Genomic DNA, 6,316 nt, shown 5'->3' on the forward strand with positions numbered 1-6,316 from the left:
AGTCATTCAAAGGATTCTTATTATTCAAATTTCTTTGTAGGTGTCAGGTTAACCGGGCTGGACCTGTGGCTTTCCTGCTATCATCTCATCTGCGTGTTGATCTCACTTGCTCATTTCTTTCTGCTGAATGAGGATATTAACCAGTCAAATGGTGTGTATACTATATGTAAAATGATGTTGCTGTTTTGTAAAAAAGGAGGAGCCATTTACCTTCTTGCCATTTGAACGAGAAGAAAAGATCTATTAAGGTTTGTGCTGGGTAATGATTATGTGCCTCTATCTCTTTTAATTCCTGCTTTAAAAAGGAAGTGACTCATACTGTAGATAAACTAGACTTGAAAGAATGTCTAGCTTATGCAAAGCTCTTATTTACATACTAGTCTCTTTCATTCAAAGAATAGGGACTCAAGGACTTTGGAGTTCCTCCCTTTTTCTTCCTGTTCTTTGATAGCCTAAATGATCTCTGGGAGGATTTTCTGTGCCCTTAACCTGTCCCCCAAACCCAGGCTTTGCTTTCTCTGTTGGAAATAGAAATTGCATGAATGTAAGATCAGAGACCAGAGAGATAATTATAAGAAGTTCCTCTATCTAACATTCCTTACTCCTGAAAGGCTCAGCCCTTCCACCACTAGTATTTCATGTCGTCTTGTCTGTCTAGATGAAGTTATATTTACACCCTACAGTGTCTTCCCCAGGGTTTAATAAAGCAGTCTAGAGTACAGGTGAGGGCATGTGTACCAGTGTGAGCTAGACCTGGCTCCGTCTCTCTAGCTGTGTGGTCTTGGGCTAGTCATTTCATCTTTTAGCTGATTTCCTCAACTTTAAATGGGAATCCTAGTACTAGCTGAGTCACAGGACTGCTATGATGGTGACATGAAACTTTAGGTAAAGCATGTGGCCTAGTAACTGGCCAGTGGTAAGCTCATCCAGTGTTTGATGTTGTCATTAATAAGAATTTTATTTGTAACCCAACTTTGTCTCTATTTTTTGACTTTAGGTTTCTTTCTTTCTTTTTTTTTTTTTTTTTGCCTTTTCTAAGTCACTTCTTCAATTTTATTTTATTTCTCAGTATTTGTCGAATAAATGAATTTGATGAATGATTGAATGGTAATGGTTTGTGTTCCCAATTATAAGAGCCTACCATAGTTTTAAAAACTCTACTTTGTTCTGAGAACAAGAACATCCTGGGCAGGCAGACCAGTTGCAGGGTGAAGAGTTGATTCTTCTCTATGATAGAGTTAAAAGGGGGTCCTAGAAGCCAGATTTCCTTGCCCTGCCCACTGGCTTCTGAACCAGAGGTGACCTCAGGCTGGTGTGATCCAGAACAACACCCACTTAGGCCTGGCAAACAGCATCCAGACAGGGCAGTAGGCAAACAGACCTCTCTTGTTTTCCTCTTCCTTAAAATAAACTTCATACACTCAAAGACTGTTATTAACTTACTTGCAGTTCATACATTAGTTCAGGTATAAATGACTAATAAAGTGAACTCTTGCGTTTTTCTCAGAGTCTAATTCTTACTTATTTTTTATATTTCTTTTGCTCTATGAATCCTGCTTTGTTGTATATTCATTCATTTGTTCTCCACATCCCTTTCTATCACTCCCAACTAACCAACTAACCAATGGTAAATGGAGACTTGAGGGCTTGACATTAAGGCATTAGTGACATAGTCCTTCCATTCACCCATTCAACAACCATCTGGGAACATATCTTCTGTGCCAAACAGTGTACTAGATGTTGCATGTATATTAAATAAAAAACGAGAGAGAGAAACATAATCCTTGTCTTTATGGAACTTAAAACCTAACCTCATCTTTATGGGAGATTTTAGGGCTTCATTAGGACCCATTCAGCATCCAACCCTCCCAATTCCATAGTTGTCTTAATTCTATTTGACTTTCACCTCCATTCCACTTCAGCCATCCTTTAACATAGGCACTTCATGGGCATTTACAATTACACTTGACCTTGTCATCACCCAGAACTGAAATAATAAACTCCATAGACTGGCTTGCTGACTACAGCCTTCTGTCCTTCCAGCTTTTTTACCCCCATTTTCCAGCCATGCATTTTCTTTGAGACCTCCAGCTCCTTTTTCTCCCAGTCTGTCAGCCTCTGCCGTATACTCTTATCCCTTCCTGTCCAACCTAGACAGGATGATGGCTTCATGCTTCGATTTGTCTCTAGCCAATACTGTCACATCCCTTGCCCCTCCTTCTCCTATCTGCTATCATATCCTTCAAGATCCTTTCCCTGTACCAGTGTACCTTCTTCACATCCACTTTTTCATCAAGCTTGTGAGTTCTTCTAGGAAAACAGTCATTCAACTTTGTTACAACAAATGTATTGTCTTCAACTTTAGGCAGGCTTGCAGTGCTGTTTGGTTAACTTTCTATACCTCTGTAGTTACCCTTTTCTTTCATTCTCTATGACTGCTTACTTTTTTTCTTCAGGCTTAAAACACTTTTCGTTTGGGTGAAAAAAACTTTCATTATGGAAAATTTCAGACATAAAAGCTGTGTAATATCATAGACCTCCATATATTTGTTACTTAGCTCACGACCAGTCTTGTTTCATCACTGGCCTCTATTGCTCCCCTGGATTATATTAAAGGAAACCCTTGGCATCATATGATTTCATCTGTGAATACTGTATGTACTTTAAAAGTTAAGGACAGTTAAAAACTAATCAACCCCCTCTATTCGAAAGCCCTTCCTTCTCTTTGTTTAACTCAACCTTTGAGGCTTAGGTCCAGGGGCACCTCTTCTAGGACGTCTTCTCTGACCTCCAGCCCAAGTTAGGCATCCTTCTTACCTATCTGCTTCAGAAATGTCTCTTGATAGACTCACTGTTCTGCCCTGTCCTTCTGGCCAGTGCTCACACAGGTGGTTTCCTAAGTCATGGTGTGTTCCAGCTGGAAAAGATCACCCCCTGATTTTGTAGGTTGAGATTTGTCTGTATGCACCTTGCTGTCTTAAAGAAGGGAATCCAGACTCCCCATGTTGGCCATTTAGAAACTGTTTACCAAGGATATGCCGAGGGCAAGGCTCTATGTTAGACATCTTCAGGGTATAAAGATAGAAAGCTTTCCTCAGGTTGCTTAGGGAGATAGAGGAGATAAAATATCCACTTACTTAAGTAGAATACAGTCATAAAGAGGTTTAGATAAAATGCTGTGAGACTTCAGAAGAGGGTATGATAAAGGGCCCTGAAGTCACCAAGGGGTGGAGGAAAGCCCTGTGTGGGGCTAATGTTTGAGCTGAGCCATGAACACAGATGGGCAGGGGACAATTATGGGGGAAGAATATTTGAAGCAGAGAGGCCATGAGAGGGAAAGCAGAGATGAATTTGAATTTTAAACCATGGGCACAATTTGCTATGTATCTATCTGAGAATTAGGCTCTTTTCTTTTTTTTTTTTTTTAAATTATAGAAATTATATAGCACTGAATCATGTATCTTCTACAATTTGAAAACTATTTATATAGTTTAGATATATTATCCTGTATTATCATGTTATTTTGGCTGTCTGCTTTTTCTTATGTTCAAAGAGGCAAAAATTTGGTAACATTTGTTCATTCAATAATCAATTGATCTTTGCTAAGAGCTAGGTACAATAGCATCTATAAGATAAGGAAGCTGAAATCACAGCTCCCAGGAAATCATAGTGTTGTGGGTGTGGTAAGAGATAGAAAGGTTATCAGTTGGTTAAAATACAACATGGCAATAAATTACTCTTGCTATAGAAGCTGAGCCAAAGGGAGCCCCTAACTCCATCTGGCTTGTGGGTAGGAGAAACTGCCAGAGAGGATGTGAAACCTGTCAAGCAGGTGGGAGTGGAAAAGCTCCCAGAGAGTCACAGTGTGTTAGGAGTGAATGGGAGGTGAGAAAACGGAACCAGGGTGTGTAGCATTTTGTACTTTCCCAGATTTGCAATAGGCATTGCAGGCAGTGTTTCCTTGCTGATCCATATTGTTTTTATAAGAAGAGGAGAAATAGAACCAGAAGGAGGAGAAAGGGGAGAGCCTGGTTCTACATATCTGACTCTGCAATTCATGTGCTGTGTAATTGAGGAAAGTTACATAATATCTCTGGGCATCTGTCAGTTTGGGCACAAGCCAGATGATTTTTTTTTTTTTTTCCTTGAGAGAGTGCAAGCAGGGCGGAGGGGGAGGGACAGAGGGAAAGGAAGAGAGAGAATCTTAAGCAGTGTATGCTTGGCATGGAGCCCTAAGTGGGGCTCGATCCCACAACCCTGAGATCATGACCTGAGCCAAAATCAAGAGTTGCCTGCTTAACCTACTGAGCCACCCAGGCACCCCAAGCCAGATGATTTTTAAAGCCCTTTTCAGCTTAAGTGATCTAGAGCTCTATTTCCCATAACTTTTCCTTTGATGATGAAGCTGAACATCTGTGTATTGATGGACACTGGATCGAGATATTTGGCTCAGTGTATGCTGGGAAATAAACCCATTTTCATTTTTTTCTCCGTGATAGAGCACTGTTAGGTTTACATCCGTCAGAGCTGTTCATCAGCTGTTTTTCTTAGAGGGAGGGAGGGAGGGAGGCAGGCAGGCAGGCAGGCATTATTTATTTATTTATTTTTAACATTCTAACACCTTTCCTTGCCTCAATATCAGCACTGCTCATGAACTACATAATATGGTGATAAGAACTGAAATTACTCATTGACATTATCATGGGGCTATTTTGAAAACATTATCTCATGTTCATTTCCTAGAATATCATCAAGTCTCTACAATATCAGTTCCTTAAAAGATCATGTTGTTTTTGTTCCATCTGAAGCCAAAATATTTTCGTGGATTTTGTCTTTAGTGCTACCAACTTCCATCTCTGATACTGTGGCCAAAAGCATAGCTTTCTGCAAACCAGAATCTGATAGAGTTTGCTGAATTTAAAGTTAGCTATTTTCAGTAGTTTGTTCATCTTTACTCTTCATGTAGATTATCTGCATCGTAGGTTACTTTTGGAGTGTCTCAAACCCTGGACTGAATGTCTTTCATCATTTCCTGTGCTTTTGCCTTGTCTTCCCTCAGCCCCACCCTCCGGTCAGTCCCTGTGTGTTCAGGCAGAGAGAACTCATTAACCCAATGTTAGACAAAGCACCATTTCACACTGGAATCCATCACGAATTGGTATTTTATTTATTCCCAAAGGCAGAAAAAAGGCTTTCATATTATCTGAGAGTTTGGTTTGACTCCATTGATGTGGTAAAGTGGTTGTCTAAAACTCAGACGTTTCTCTTGTGTGACCTTGAAGTTTTATTCATGAGACCAGATGAAGTGAGAATTCATTAATATCTCTATAGGATTCTTAAAAACTTCAAACAAGTTCCAGTTTTCTTTGCCTTTTCAGATAATATTGTTAGATTCATGCCTTCACTTATCCAAAAAATTTAATTCATTTTTAAAAATACTACAAAATTAATTTTAGACAGTATTCTTAAATGCATTTGAAGTGATAACAGTTAAGGGGGGAAGAGAGTCAGCAGTGTTTTGTGACATCCAAAGGCAGAGGCATACACAGGAAGAAAATGTGGAGCTTCTGGGAGGCCCAGGGGCTTGATGGTTTAGATTTCAGTCACTGGAACTTGTTTCAGCAATGGTCTTGCCTTCACTTCATGAGTCATAAACATAAGAAGAGTCCATACCTTTAGCCAGAAGCAATGGAAAAGAATTTGTTAGCATGGAAAATATGGGATGGCTATAGCATTGCACCAGCATGACTCCTAGGACGGAGTCTTTTAGGCCTGCTAATTATTTTTTTGAGTGAATTAACGGATATGAGTAAACACACGTTCGGACGTTGCTAGAGCCTTATTAGCCAGTGGGTAGAATTCCTTGCAAGGTGGCTTGAGACTGAGACTAGTTTGCTGATGAATTTACCCAAATGATAATTTGTAAGGGTGCTACACAGAGAATTCAGCAATAAACAATTCTGCCCACTATTGACCCTTTTCACCTGTAGCCTTCCTTCCTAGTAACACTTGATACATAGCAATTAAGGCTTTTCTTGTCAGTTAATACAGCACATTTTTTAAAAAGTATCTTTGCATATCAAACAGTGCTTTTAAATCTTATGCCAAGATAGTGTCTTGGGTGATACATTTCACTATTACTTTTCAGATCATCTCTCTGGATAGAGTAGTATCATGAAGGTAAGAAACAGTGTGGAAGGGTAGAAATAAACACAGAGATTTTTATTGAACACTGCTTTGTTTTTAAGTAGGTTTTTTCTTCTTCTTCTTCTTTTTTTTTTTTTTTTAGAAAGAGGGAAGAGTGGAGAGGTACAGG

Source organism: Enhydra lutris, unplaced genomic scaffold (assembly GCF_002288905.1).
Source record: "Enhydra lutris kenyoni isolate GAN:26980312 unplaced genomic scaffold, ASM228890v2 scaffoldscaffold7, whole genome shotgun sequence".
Classification (NCBI taxonomy): domain Eukaryota; kingdom Metazoa; phylum Chordata; class Mammalia; order Carnivora; family Mustelidae; genus Enhydra; species Enhydra lutris.